This window comes from Macaca thibetana, chromosome 4, assembly GCF_024542745.1.
Source record: "Macaca thibetana thibetana isolate TM-01 chromosome 4, ASM2454274v1, whole genome shotgun sequence".
Classification (NCBI taxonomy): Eukaryota; Metazoa; Chordata; class Mammalia; order Primates; family Cercopithecidae; genus Macaca; species Macaca thibetana.
The window spans coordinates 83449468-83465315 of record NC_065581.1 but is presented as its reverse complement, the minus strand read 5'-3'; the positions used below and the strand labels follow the sequence as shown (position 1 = coordinate 83465315).

Here is a 15848-nt window from a genome sequence, read left to right as displayed (position 1 = left end):
ATAAAATTAAAACTTGTAAAATTTAAATATAAAAATACTTTATTTAATTTTTTATTTTTAATGAAACAAACAGGAAGCTGTTTGTAGCCAGTTAGTGGTGATTATTTCAGATTATAAATAAATATTTGTAATGAGATAAAAATAGCAAACACATTTGAAGTGGATAATATTCTTATTTATAAGTGGAATGTTATTACTTTTTTATTCTCAAAGATAAACATAGTTACTGGTTTCAACGGTGATTGCAAAGCTAAAACCAAGTTAATGTTAACTGAATTTTTACCAAAAAGAAAATATAGGCATATTTTTGAAATTTTTGAAAACTGTAGAGATCTTTATTGGCCTCAAAAATATTTCTCCCATTTAAAATCATCATGTCATATAATATGACTCTGCAAAAGAAATAACTCTAATGGAGTACCAATGACTTAGAAAGTCAAGGAACTGGAGCTAGATACAATCTTGGGAGTGGAGTAGCCACTGGGACCTTGAGGTACAGAAAGTCAAGGGACTTATAGCCAGGCAGGTAGGACATCACAAATAGAATGTTAGTAAGCAGGGCCCCAGTACTTGGAGGGATGTGAGAAGAAGATGATGTAAAATTGATGCAATTTCTGGACCAAGATTGTAGGCCATGAGTTCAGGGACTGGATTATTCATTAATCTGTTCCCTATATTTTCCCTTCCTCTTGTTTCTCTGGAGCCATGTTTATATCTAAACCTGGCCTAAATCGGCAATCACATTGTTATGTTTAGTTATGTTCCAGCCCATAGTTCTTTCCAGAATTAGAGTGAAAGGACCTTATACATTCACTACACATGGTGAGAGGTGACAATGTGCTAGCAGCCCTCACTCTTGGCGTGCACCATGCCTGAGCCTCCCCAACAAGCACCGCCCCCTGTGCTGCGGTGCCTGGTCCCATCAAACGCCCAACGGCTGAGGAGTGCGGCCACACGGTTTGGGACTGGCCCTCAGCTCCACCTGCTTCCCAATGCAGGATCCACTAGGTGAAGCCAGCTGGGCTCCTGAGTCTAGTGGGGACTTGGAGAACTTTTATGTCTAGCTAGAGGATTGTAAATGCATCAATCAGCACTCTGTGTTTAGCTCAGGGATTGTAAAGGCACCAGTCAGCACCCTGTCAAAACGGTCCAATCAGCTCTCTGTAAAATGGACCAATCAGCAGGATGTGGGTGGGGCCAGATAAGGGAATAAAAGCAGGCTGCCAGAGCCAGCCGCAAGGGTTGCCTTCCACACTCTGGAAGGGTTGTTCTTTTGCCCTTTATAATAAATCTTGCTGCTGCTTTGTCTTTGTGTGCACGCAGCCTTTATGAGCTGTAACACTCACTGTGAAGGTCTGCAGCTTCACTCCTGTCAGTGAGACCACGAACCCAACAGAAGGAAGAAGCTCCAGACATATCTGAACATCTGAAGGTGCAAACTCCAGACATACCATCTTTAAGAACTGTAACACTCACCACAACGTCCCAGCTTCATTCTTGAAGTCAGCAAGACCAAGAACCCACCAATTCCGGACATAATGGCATCTCATGGATGTATCACAGCATCTCAAATTCAACATGTTCAGATCCTGTTTTGGCCAGATCCTCTTCCTCTTTTCTGCATTCCTTCACTCATCTATTGTTTCTATTAAACATATGCTGAATGCCAACCAGGTACCAAATCCTAGAAATGTAGCAACAAATTAGAAGGTCCCAGGCCACAAGAAATTTAGTCTGGTGCAGCAGTTTGGAACTCTAGCTACAAAATGGGATCACCTGGAGAATCACTATGTTGATTTCTTTAAATAGAAATCCTGCTGGGACTTTGGTTGGAATTTAAATTAATCTATAGATAAGTTTGGAAAGAACTGGTAATTAACAATAGTCTTCGAATCTATGAACATGACATATCTCTTATTTAAATCTTTGATTTATTTCATGGGTGCTTTTTAGTTTCTGCATACCGATCTTGAATGTTTTTTGTTAAAGTTATTCATAAGTATTTCACGGTTTTGGTTCTATTGCAACCAGACTTTTAAATTTTAATTTCTAAATATTTATTGATAATGCATGAAAATATTACTGGTTTTTAAATAGTAACCTTGTATACTGAAGCCTTTCTAAATTCACTTATTAGTTTATGGATTATTTGGGATTTTTTGTAGAGGAAGTCATATTGTCTGTGAATAAGGACAGTTTTATTTCATCTTTTTTATCTGTATGAATTTTATTTCCTTTTTCTTGCCTACTGCAAGGACCTTTATTACAATATTGCACAGGAGTGGGGAGCGTGGATAGCCTTACCTTGTTACACATGTAACATTGGTAACGGTTTTCAGGAAGATATCCTGTAGACGATTTTGAGTAATCAAATGAATATTTTAGGAGGGGGACTCCATTTGTAGGGTGAAAGGAGAGTGGAGTTTAGAGTGAGATATACTGGGCTTAAAAGCTGGCTCTCCCATTCACCAGATTTCTAGCCTTAAATGACTTAATTGTAAAATTGAGGAACTAATACTTATTTCACAGATTTTCATGAGACTTAACAGAGATAATGTATAGAAAGAACCTGGGATAGTGCCTAGCATCTAAGAATGTTCATACAATCCCATCTCTACCATACAAAGTCATCTCCACTTTGTGACTTTTTAACCTCTCCAGGCCTCAAGTTTCTCATTAGTAAAAATAGATGTAAGTTATAATGCCCACTTCTAAGGGTCATTGTGGGGATTAAATTATGAATTTAAGCAGAGTAAATAACACACTGCCAAAACAGATGAGGTACTATATAGATGTTAACTACGATTATCAGCATCATTTTTGTTACCATTATTACAATGCTAGCTCACTTCAAGATTGGTTATTTATTGCCGCATAAGAAACCACTCTAAAAATCTGTGGCTGAAAAATAAAAATCATTTACTTGCTCATGATTTTGTAATGGGGAAAAGTCTGTGCTTTGCATAATATAGGCTGGAGAACCCATGATAACTTCACAGTCATGTCTGGGGCCTCCACTGGGTTGGTCAAGTGGCTATGGCAAGGCTGAGCTTCTCTTTCTTTGTAATCTCACATCATCCATGGCTTTTCTCCACATAGCCTTCCTCTTCAGTGCAGTAGTGTAAGATTTTTAAATAGTTGCTCTGGGCTCTGAGAGGGCAAACACAAAAGCTACAAGGCCTCTTAAGGTATATGCTTGAAAAATCTCAGAATGTGATTACCACATTCTGACATTTAAAATGAGTTACTAAAGCCAGTCAGATTTAAGGAAAAGGAAATAAACCCATCTCTTGATGAAGGATAGCAAAGTCACCTTGTAAACTTACGTAACTCATGTGGCCATCTTTGGAAAAAATTTACCTCAATTTTTGCACACTCCTTTGGGAATAGCCTCAGTTAACTATGGTCACAAGTATATTTGCATTGGACCAACAAATCTCAAAAATACCTTCCAAGTCAGCTGTCGACTCAAATTGTTATGTAGCAATGTGTAGGCAAGGGCTTCTCTGTGTGCTACTGCAGGGTCCTGCCAGGTGGGCTGGCTGCATCTTGGCAGGAAGGCCTCTGGATGTGGACTTTGAATTTTTTCCTACTGAGCACAACTACAGCCTCATTTATTTAATGGCCATCAAAGTCTTTGTGCTAATTGACTGTCTTTGCTGGCCGTGAATAAAGGACTCACACCTGAAGAGAAGAGACTTCTTAAAAGAACGCAGACTTCTTAAATATACAATTGCAACTGTGGTTTCTCAGTACAATTATCAGTTTCTTGTTTATTTTTAAAGCATGTAAATTATCTGTATTTGCAAAACTATCTTGATGTATTAAAGCTGGCGATTTTACTACTAAAGTAATCATTTCAGGTCTGTCCACAGTTCTATTTTGATAAGCAAAACTTGGCATGCATAGCCTTCCAGGCTCAAAATGTAATTCCTACTGGGGAGCTAAAATAAGGTTTCCACCTGGCCACTTTAAAAATTAAATGATTTTTAAAGTGTTGTTTTTCTACGATGTCCAAGCAGATCTTGGCAAGACTCGGAAACGCAGCTGTTCTTTTCACCATGTCAATGTTACTTAATTAATCCATGAGGGCTAGACTTCCTGTAGTTACTACTGATCTTATCCAGCACCCTGTTTGAGGCCAACATCAGCATTTTGCAATATTACCCTCTTCTCTCCCCTCCTAATAAATCCAACTTCTAAAGTATTAGCAATGTCAGCAGGATTCACAGAATGTTACTTAACAGGTCAACAAAACTTTCAATTCCCCCTCCTTAGACCTATGATCTCTTCTCTGTGAAAGTTCTCTCACTACTAGAACCCTATGTCTCCTCTCTGCTTTCTTGAAACCACTTTATTCTCACAAGCAATCCTAAACTTGGATACTCTACTCAACTAAACTAAGCCTTCTATGACTGGTTTTCCTCATCCCCTTTCTCCTAGAAAAGCAGCTATGGGATTATAAATGTTTATAGGGTGGGTTCAGTAAAAAGAAGTTCCTTCCCATCTATCCCCATTCACTTTATCGAAGATTTCACTGAACAAGGCAAATCTTGAGGCAGAGAGAGAAAAGTAGGGTGGGGAGTGTTAGGGAGCAATAAGGAGCTCTACTTGTAAGAAAAATAAAAAGCAACAATCTGTTATGGGAAAGAACTTCTTTTTATCCTTGATTTTTCCATTCATCTATCAGACTCTTGCCCCTCAGATTATCAAGTACAAAAATAAAATGTACCGTTGCCTGGCCAAAACAACCAGCCATGAAGTTTGATTTAAACATGTCACCTTCTACCATGAATCCAGCACTAAGCAAGGCAGAGGAGGTGCAGCCCAATTCTCTTTCCATCTGAAAACTATCAACTTTCTAGAGACTCCCAGATATGTGATTTCTAGAGAGCAAGATAGTACAGGAAAAAATTAGGCACATAACAGGTTATTAAAAGGTGAAAGCTATAAAATTCAGAAAAGCCAAGTGCTCAGAATCAACTGGGGCAGTCAGAAAAGGTTTCGAGATCTGACCATGCTGGAGTGGTGACATCATGGCCCAGACAATGTATTTTTAGTAGATAAAAAGTTTGGGGTTGGCAGGTGTTTTTGTTTCTGTTTTTCATTATTTTGAAGCCATCAACTCATTACCCTCTGGCTTGCAGAGTTTCTGAAGGAAGTCTGCTGTAATTCTAACCTTCATTCTTCTCTATGTATTTCTTCTCTAATACGTTTCTCTAAGATTTTTTTTTTTTAATTTCTGCCAGTTTTCAAGTTTTTTGTCTATCCTTGGTTTTTAGGTGTTTGAGTATAGTGTATCTAAATGATTTTGGGGGGTATTCATCCTGAATGTGGTTAATATTCTTGGGTCTATGGTTTGATATATTCTATTATCCTTGAAAAAAACTCAACTATTATGCCTTCATATATTATTATACCCTATGCTCTCTCTTTTCTTCATTGCAGATTCCAATTACACCTATGTTAGCCTGTTTGATATTATCTCAAACTCCTGAATGCTCTGTTTTTTATTTCTTTCACTCTTTTTCTCTTTGAATTTCAGTTTGAGTAATTGATATTGGCCTATCTTCAAATTCACTAATTCTTTTCTAAGCTGTATCAAGGCTACTGATGAAAGCATTCTTCATCTCCATATGTTTTGTTTCTAGCATTTTCATTTGACTCTTTCCCATATGCTCCATCTCTTTACCAAAATTTCCAATCTGCTACTGCATGTTTCTACCTTTTCCATATTAAAGCATCTAACATGTTAATCATATGTATTTTAAACCTCCTATCTGATAGTTTCAATATCTAGATCACCTGTGAGTCTAGATGTGTTCATTGCTTTGTCTCTTCATGAGGGCTTTTGTTCCATTGATTTCTGTGTATCTCATAAATTTGTGATTGTGAGACATAGTGTGTCTAACAGTGAGCCTAAGGAAAATAATAGTTATGCCTGGAAAGTTGAATAAATTTAATTAAGAGCTGGCTTTTTAATTTATTATTATTGCCATGGTTACCTTCAGTGCATCATCAGCTTCAAATTCCTCTGGCATTATCTTTCACTTTTTATTAATATAATTGAGTTGCTTGCCATTTCTAAACCAATTACTAGCAAGGAAAGTGGAATTACCATGACTGATTTAGACTAGCAAGTGGGAGTAATTCCCTGAGTCCATGGATGTGTCCAGATTCCCAGCAGCATTTAGCTATTCAGTTTCCTAAGAATGCCATGGTTTTGTTAGTAAAGAGAAAGAGAGAAATGACTAATAGGTATACAGTCAACTTTTAAGTTTATGCCAAGACTAAAGCATGGTGACTTTTGTAGATCACCTTAACTCTTACGTTTACAACTGCATGTCTGGCCTTAAGAACTTGCCACTCTGATGACAAGATGGAGAGCTAAACCTAAATAAGAAGTTTTCTTCCTGCTTCGCCTCCATACCTCACATTATGGGACAGAGCCCCTGATCCACCAGCACCACCTGAGGGTCTGGAAACCACCCCAGCGATGGAAGAGGACCAGGAGCTGGAGAGAAAAATATCTGGATTGAAGACTTCAATGACTGAAGGCGAGAGGAAGACAGCCTGGAAATGGTCCAGGCAACTGGAACAGATAGACACTGTGTGACATTGTATTGCACGAGGAAGACCATACCCTAGGAAATTCTCTACATTACATGATCATGAAGAACCCAGAAGTGGAATTTTGTGGTTACACTACGACCCATCCTTCAGACAGCAAAATTAATTTACGCATTCAGACTGGAGGTACCCTTCCAGCTGTTGAGCCATTTCAGAGAGGCCTGAATGAACTCATGAATGTCTGCAAACATGTGCTTGACAAGTTTGAGGCCAGCATAAAGGACTATAAGGATCAAAAAGCAAGCAGAAATGAATCCACATTCTAGTCCCTTATGCAGTATACAAGGAGAACTGTCCTCTAGGATATTCTCTTCCTGATGGTGCAGAACCCAGAATTAGACGTTTGTGGTTACAGCATACTCTGTTCTTCAGAAAGGCATGATTCTAGCTGTTGACCCCTTGCAGCTGTTGGAATCTCTGCAAGAACCTCTGTATTCTTCTAATAAATTCCCTCTTGTATTTTTTTTTTAAAGAAGTTTTGCAGAACCCAGGCCAATTTATATTTCTTACTCTAAAATGCCACCTTGTAATATCTGGTCCAGCTGTGTCCTTGAATATATGCTGAAGTCACAGATTCTTCTACAGTATATTGGACTGGGTGATGGTGAAAAGGGAGATTTGGTTTATGCTTTTCCTAGAATAGTAGCTCTCAAACTCTAATGATGCATCTGCGCAATCACTCTCTTCCTGGCATATTCTCAAAATAAAAATAACTAACATTCACATATTTACCAATCATGAAACTCTTTTGCATATTAAGCTCCCCCAAACACAACAACAACAAATGAGCCAGCTAACAATCAACTGCCCACGTTATTTATACCAAAACATCCTGCCTCTAATTTGTTGTACCTTCATCATCTAGGTGATGTCACCCTTTCCTTTTATTGATCCTTCTCTTTAAGTTTTTTCCCAACATGTGCCTAGTACCTTCCTAATATTTATGGTTATCCAATCAGAATTTCTTAAAGTGCTGCAAATTATTTTCCCCACGATTCTTATTAAAGTTACTGTCTTAGTCCATTTTCTCTTATTATAGCGGACTACCACAAGTTGGGTAATGTAAAAAACATGAAAGTTTATTTAGCTCCTGACTCTGGAGGCTGGGAAGTCTCAGAGCATGGTGTCAATATCTGCTGAGGGCCTTTTGCTGCATTGTAACATGGAAGAAGGAATCACATGGCAAGAAGACAAAAGCAAGAGAGCCAGAGACAGCTTACTTTTATAACAGCCATTCTCAAACACAGCCACTTCCATGATGATAAACCCACTCCCATTGATAGCAACATTAATCCATTAATGAGTGCAGAGGGATTACATTTTCAACACATGAATTTTTGCGGGACACATTCAAACATTACAAATTCCTATTTATGAGTGCCCTGGCTTCAAACTATTTGTAAGGAGGGAAATTCTTCTTCCCAACTCACATCAAGATGTAAATTATTGACAAAAGGTAGTGATGGGATAAAAAATGAATTAGGTGTTTTCTTATATCTTTGTAAATGATTCAAACCTGAATTAGGTATTATTTTACTACAAGTTTGTGAGAAAACATAAAATTCTGTACATAGTCAAGTAAAATGCAATCACCACTTTGTCTTTTAAAGTCTAAAATAGTTTTTAATTGATAGTGATTATGGAAAACATACATTGTTATTATAATAGATGTTTTAGTTTATATCACGCTTACATTTACTTAAAATGGAATATTTCAAAGAAAAAATACAATTAGGCTTAAATTTTCTATTAATTACTTCCATGACTGTATGTGTCCTGCAATTGTCAAAATGTTCCGTGGCTTTGGGGATGCAGCAGAGGAAAATTGAGGCTATGCCTTTGTCAAATGACATTAGTCCATAAAATACTCATAGTTCCTTATATTTCTTTTAATATTTTGTGACACATTATGGAGGTATAGACTGTTACACAGTTTCGCTTCAGCAAGGATTTAGATGAAAAGCTGCTCTATCTATCTATGAAGGCAGTCCCCAGTTCTCAAACATTATTTGTACATTAATCTCATCAAAGAAAAATTTGAACTTTATGAGACCTTTTCAGAAACCTAAAAGGCTATCAATGTCTTTAAAAAGATAAGAAGGGGCTGAGCATAGTGGCTCACGCCTCTAATCCCAACACTGGGAGGACAAAATGGGTGAACTGCTGAGCTCAGGAGTTTGAGACTAGCCTGGGTGTTTTAACATGGTGAAACCCTGTCTCTATCAGCAATTCAAAAATTAGCTGGGTGTCATGGCCCCCATCTGTGCTCCCAGCTACTCAGAGGCTGAGGTGGGAGGATCATTGAAGCCCAGAAGTTGAGGCTGCAGTGAGCAGTCATTGTACCACTGCATGTCAGCCTGGGTGACAAAGTGAGACCCTGTCTCAAAAAAAAAAAAAAAAAAGATAAAGATAAAGATAAGATGGGGGTGGTGAAGGAAGATCTTTGCCAGGAAACAAGAAATACCCTGGAGCACAAATGTTTGGCATCCTCTCCTTGCAAACCATATTGGTCTAATATCTTAACTATCTCTCATCTAGCCAACAACAATAGTCTCTGAATGATCTTGATTCCACTCTTGAGCTTCCATGTCTGCTCTCCACACTGAAGTCAGAGAGGTCTTTAAACATTTTTAAATGATATAAATGATATGATATAACATTTTATTTTTACTACTTTTACTATTTTACTACTCTAGTCTTCTTTCTGCTACATGAGCACATCAATCTGATTCTAACTTCAGGGACATTTCACTGCCACTCCCTTAACCCAGAATTCTATTTATGCTTTTCATGTTTAACTTTTGTGAGTACTATAAATATATATGTGTATATATGTGTATATATATATATTTATGGGGTAGATGAGATGTTGTGACACAGGCATGCAATGCGTAATAATCACATCATGGAAAATGGGGTGTCCATCTCCTTAAATATTTATCATTGTGTTACAAACAATCCAATTATACTCTTTTAGTTATTTTTGAAATGTACAATTAAATTATTGTTGAGTATAGTCATCCTGTTGTGCTATTGAATAGTAGATCTTATTCACTCTATTTTACACTCATTAACCATCCCCAACTTCCCTCCACCCCCACTCACCTCACCCTTCCACTACCCTTCACAGCCTCTGATAATGATCCTTCTATTCTCTATCTCCATGAGTTCAATTGTTTTTATTTTTAGATCTCATAAATAAGTGAGAACATATGATGTTAGAATTTCTGTGTCTGGCTTAATTAACTTCACAGAAAGGTCTCCAGTTCCATCTATTTGTTGCAAATGACAGAATGTCATTCTTTTTATGACTGAATAGTACTCCATTGTGTTGATAAGTGAAAAAGTTCAGCCAAATTAAATTTAAAGGAGTTTAATAGAGCAACAAACAATTTGTGAATTGAGCAGCCTCCAGAGCTAGAGTAGGCTCTGAGACACCAGTGCAGTCATGTGGTAGAAGAAGATTTATGGACAGGAAAAGAAAGTGACTTACAGAAAATGAAAGTGAGGTACAGAAACAGCTGGACTGGTTACAGCTTGGCTTTTGCCTCATTTAAACATGAGTTGAACAGTTGGCTACATTTGATTGGCTAAAAGTTGGTGATTGGCACAAGTGTAGGCTATGATGTATTTACACCTTCACTTGTTCACAATGTACAGAAAAGCCTTTAGATTGAAATTAAAATATGTAAGGAGGCAGCTTTAGGCTAAATTTGATTGAGCAATTCTTCCCTTTTGGTCATCTTCTCAATTTTGAGAGATTGACCAAAACTTTAGTCATTGATGTCACTATCACCATTGTAAATGTATTTATTTGGTCTTGAAACCCTCTTGGAAACAGTAGAACAGTGGGTTTTGCAAGGTGGGAACAAAGACTTCAGGCTATTATTTTTTTAAGGGTTAGAGTAGAAGGTACCTCCTTATGCTGGAATGTCTTGTTAAGAGGATAAAACAAACAAACAAGGAAACAAAAAACAGGACCTGGTATGTTCTGGATATGTGTTTTCTCCAAGTCTTAGTGTGACTATGTCACATTTAACATGAGTGACTCCATTTTGGTTTGGTCTGACCCACTGGGGCCTAGTGCATTACCTCAGTCCAAAACAATAGCCTCCCATAATTTTGTTTAAAAATTCCCCCACTTTGGTCAGGTTCTCACTTAGGCAAAAGTGTGTCCAAACCTTAAGGTCTTAGCAGCACTCTCAGTTACCATCATTTTGGATTTTTGGTCTCAGCATGTCATTCATAGGGTACAGTGCTCTCATGGTCTCACATTTCCTTCAGCTCTTGTCATTCCAGTTAAAGAGAGACCATTTGATATTCTGGAGATGGCCGCATGCAAACATTTAAAACTTTTGAGAGGATATAGTGCACCAGGGAGACTACTGTTATGACTATCAGGACGATAACACCAAGAGTTTGGAGTATGCTCCTTAGCCAGGATCCCTATAAACCAAACCACCTAAAATTAAATAGATCAGAGAATTAGCTAGATAAACAGTCTACTTGCTTAACTAAGCAGTCTCTTAGTTTATCCCCTACAACTGAATCTCTATAATCTACATTTGATGTATTTCTCCATAGACCACAAGTGCCAGCAGCTGCACAGATACTTCTGTTTAGCCAGTAAGTAATCTGGAGCAATTCTATTATTTACCATAACTTTCACAAGAGATTTTAAAGTCTGTTATGTACCATGGCCTTTCAAGTAGAATCTTCTATAGAGCATATAATGAGGTATTCATTTATAATCATTGCCTCTTTTACTCCAAACTATGGAACAAAAGACCTAACAAATGAAGTGCTTCTAGAAGAGTGAAGGCCTCCTGACAATGTTCTCTTTAACCCATGGTGTGGGTAAAGAGGAGTAAACCAATGTTTTGTTTCTGACTGATTATGGGGCACTAAATCTACCACTAAAGTTTCTTACTTATGCTGAGTCTTCCTCTTTCATCTATCAAGTGTAAGGTTATCTATGTATAAGGCTGGCTGCAAAATCCTTCACAAATGAAAGTATACCCCATGAGTGCACACGATGGATCCCCTTTTCACTTCTATTTTCCATAGAGGCATAAACAAGGAAAAAGTATTCAAAGATAAGAGTCTCATGACACTAGAAGTCTTAATCCATGATCCTGGGAAATGCTGTTCACAACAAGGATGCCGTCTTTTTGGAGGGAGAAACATCCCTGATTAGCTTTACCTTAAGGAAATTTTGAAGTTCCAAGAGTGTGGAGGGAGCCTTCTCAGGGATTGTAAGATTATGAACCCAAGGTTCAAGGTCTTAAAGTCTTGCTGCAGTGTGGATGGCAAGGGCAGTCTTTCTCATATGTTCTCAGAAGATCCAATCTTCAGGTTCTGGATTGTGAGTCCTCAGTCAGTGAATCATCAAAAGCTTTCTTTACCTGGGGAAAATACACCATGGCATAATGATCTACTGTCATAACATCAGCCCCATGGGAAAACTTTTATACGACCAGAAAATATGCATTGAAAATCACAATTCAATGAGATACTTCTATAAATGTTTAAACGGCCCATCAGGTAGCTAAATGTACCTGAAACTGTCTTCCCAGGAATATGGGTTTCACAAACCAAACATTGGTCTTAAACTAATTTAGCAATTTAGAAGTTATCACACCAACATATACTTAATCTGGATAAGTTTATCTTTTCCATGATGAGTCATGGAATACGGAACTTTTAATAACAAAAGCTTTAAGTACTCAGGAAGGACAAGGTATCCATCCTGGTTCTTCATGAGCCCATGTTTAACATTAACTTATGCCCTTTTGAATACTGGTTATTTATCCAATTTAGGTGCATAGCACTGATAACTGATGGGTTATCATAGGTAATTTGACTTAGACCATGGAGTTTATTTAAATTGTATGTATAAACAATTTCAGTATTGGCTGATTTAGCATGAAAATCTGGCAATGTATTTACTTTGTATTCAATTAATTTTTGTGCTACTCGGGGTAGCAGTTTTATAAAGTAGTCAGTCTTTTTTATTAAAATTCCAGGAATTTTTACCCGCTTCAAATGATGTGATTCTAAATTTACCAGAAACCCGTATTCTAGCAATCTTTTCAGGATCCTTTCCATTCTTTCATGAAACTCCTGAAAGACACCACATTCTAGGATTTCGCATGCTTAAAGTTTTCAAAAACTGCATCAGCATTAAGCAATTAGCTGTGGAAATGACTTTAAATAGTCACAGTTAAAGATACAATTGACAAGGAAATTTGGTTATTTCTGTGGTCAACAATAACTTAACCATAATTATGATTGACGGATATACTCAAACATATTAGAATTTTAGAAATCCCATACAATTTTGGAACGTGTATTAACATTCATTAAACTGTAACCTGATGAAAACTAAACATTATTTTTTTTATTTTGACAATACTTTCCATGTAACTTAACATGTCAAATAATCCTGTTTACCTCTCTTTTTGATGTTTCAGGGGCACTCTGTAGCATCCCAAAGTTAGAGGTCACAAAAGACAATTTTGAAGCTGAAATTTGATTTGGGGAAGGCTGTCAATATGTTAGTGCTTTAAAACACTTGATATTATAAAATAGAGTTCCAGGTCACCATAAGTCATTCATTTAGCCAAAATTATGACTCAAAAATTTTAGAAAGGCAAAACTCATTGACAGAGGGAAGACTTAGCTTTCCAAACAATCTGTCTTTTGTCTTTCTCTTATTTTTCCTGTAGTTTATTCAAAAGACAAATAAAAATATTGCATTGCCCTTTAATATTACATTAAAATCTTGTTCAAGAGAGAAAGCCCAATCTCACTCTTGCATTAGTGTATCATTAATGTCAACCCCAATCTTTAATAAAACCTTATAGAAAAATCTATTCAATCTTAATCAGTTTGATCATAAGGTGAAATACTCATAAATGTTTTATAACCCTTTAAAAATAAAAGCACATCAGTGCTCTAAGAAAACCCTGTTGTGCTATTATTCCAATGTTCAATGTATGGGAAAACTGGATAATACATATTTAAATATAGCCAATATGTTCACACACAGAGTATTATTATTTTTTTTTTACAAAATTGTTCACAAACCTTCTAAAACTTTATCAAACCTTCAGCTTTATTCTATTTAACTTAAAACAATCCTTTATCCCTTCAATCTAGGCAAAAAAAAATTACATTCCCATGTCTTCTTAAAATCTTTTACCAAAAGCACATTTCACTTTCCTCACACACCTTGCATGTAAAACTGTTTTTTCAGTAGTCTCAATTACATAGTACAATGTTAACTCTTAGCAATTTTTATTTTTGTTGAAAAACCTGGTAAGTAATTTTAATTATGTACTAGATGTGGAGCCTAGAACACCAGACAGAAGTGCAGATAAAGTCTGACTCTTTCCAGCATAGCCAGGGCATTTGGCTAACTCCACATGTCTCCGTACTTTACCTAGATTCTAATTCCTGGGGTTCCTTGAGGAAAACAAAGGTTTTTTCCAAAACCTGTGGTGCCTTTTTTTTTCCCCAAGGAGTTCCCAGCCATTAGAAATGATCTTGGGTCCTCTCATATGGGCATGAAGAGTGGGAAGAAGACAAAATTGAGAAAAACAATTCAGTTGACTGAGAATAAAAAGATCTTTTTTTGTAGAAAAACACCACCCAAGAAGAGAAAAAATATATATGAAGGTCTTTTAAAAATATATATATATAGTTATATATATATATATATATATATATATAAAATCTTGGATATCCACTTTTAATTAAGCTGACTTTTAACTATTGCCCTCTTACTATGAGACTAGCCAGACCAAATGGCCAATATTTCTGGTTTTGAATTTTACCAAAAGTAACTTCCCAGGTTCTCAGAGAAAAGAAAATTCAAGACAGAAAGTCAGAAGTTGTTCACAGAAAGGAAGAAAATCAATAAATGACAAAAGTCACAGAGATATCAAACCAGAAAGGACTCATTCTTTAAGCCAGGAATTACCTCAGAACCTGGGCACAATTGTGAAAAAATAAAGCTTTAGCTACTGAGTCTAGTGTAGTCAATTTTGAGCTTGCAAAGTCTTTTAACTGTTCAAGATAATTTTTAAAGCTAACTATGACATGAATCCCCAGATTCCTGTTCCCTGGATGGCAGAGACCAAGAGAAAGTACTGTCTTGTGGTTACAAGGTCAAGCTCCCAAGGACATAAACAAGATGAGAGGGAAACCTTATCTAGTTTCAAGGATCTGCAGCAAAGTTAGTAACTGATACGTTTGCTGGGCTGGCTTGAACAGCCAGCTTACAGGGGTCCTAATCCCACATTCTATTCTATGGTACCCCTCTTTATAACAGAATGACACAGAAAGAAAATTCATAGCGCAAAGTACACTAGATTTGCTTCAGCTTAAGTGAGGTACAGTAACAGCTGGATTTGTTACAGCTCAGCATTTGCCTCATTTGAACATGATTCAAACAGTTGGCTCCATTTGATTGGCCAAAACTCAGTGACTGGCACAAATGTAGGCTACAGTCTGTTTACACCTTCATTTATTACAGTTCCTGATGTACAGAAAAACCTTTAGGCCTGATATGATTTGGCTGTGTCTCCACCCAAATCTCATTTTAAATTGTAGCTCCCATAATTACTTTGTGTTGTGGGAGGGATCCAGTAGAAGATAATTGAATCATGGGGGCAGGTTCCCCCCTACTGTTCTCATGGTAGTGAATAAGTCTCAAGAGATCTGATGGTTTTATAAGGGGTTTCTCCTTTCACTTGGCTTTCATTCTTTCCTTGCCTGCTGCCATGTAAAACTGACTTTCGTCTTCCATCATAATTGTGAGGCCTCACCAGCCACATGGAACTGTGAGTCCATTAAACCTCTTTTCCATTAAACCAGTCTTGAGTATATCCAGTCTTGGGTATGTATTTATTAGCAGCATGAAATCGACTAACATAAGGCAGAACTTAAAATATGTAAGCAGGCAGATTTAGGCTAAACTTGATTTAACAGTATATGTGTACCACATTTTCTACCACATTTTCTTTATCCATTCATCTGTTGATGGACACTTAGGTTGCTTCCAAGTGTTCGCTATCATGAGCAGTGCTGCAACAAACATGGGAGTGCAGATATCTCTTTGATATACTGGTTTCCTTTAGTTGGGGTATATATCCAGCAGTAGAATTGCTGGATCACATGGTAGCTCTACTTTTATTTTTTCAGGAACCTTCAAA

At 37.0% G+C, this 15848-nt stretch overlaps 1 long non-coding RNA gene and 1 pseudogene across 2 annotated transcripts in view; one reads left to right on the top strand and one right to left on the bottom strand.

The window, feature by feature from the left end:
- LOC126953760 (uncharacterized) overlaps positions 1-15848 on the bottom strand; it is a 139958-nt gene that overhangs the window by 102353 nt on the left and 21757 nt on the right. Inside the window, exons 2-3 of the long non-coding RNA XR_007725351.1 lie at positions 11834-12035; positions 1477-1684 (exon numbers count right to left, since the gene is read on the bottom strand). This is a non-coding gene — a long non-coding RNA (uncharacterized LOC126953760). The remainder of the gene's footprint in view (positions 1-1476; positions 1685-11833; positions 12036-15848) is intronic.
- LOC126953757 (DNA-directed RNA polymerases I and III subunit RPAC2-like) lies at positions 6437-7092 on the top strand (annotated as a pseudogene). The gene has a single exon (XR_007725350.1). The product of XR_007725350.1 is annotated as a DNA-directed RNA polymerases I and III subunit RPAC2-like (transcript).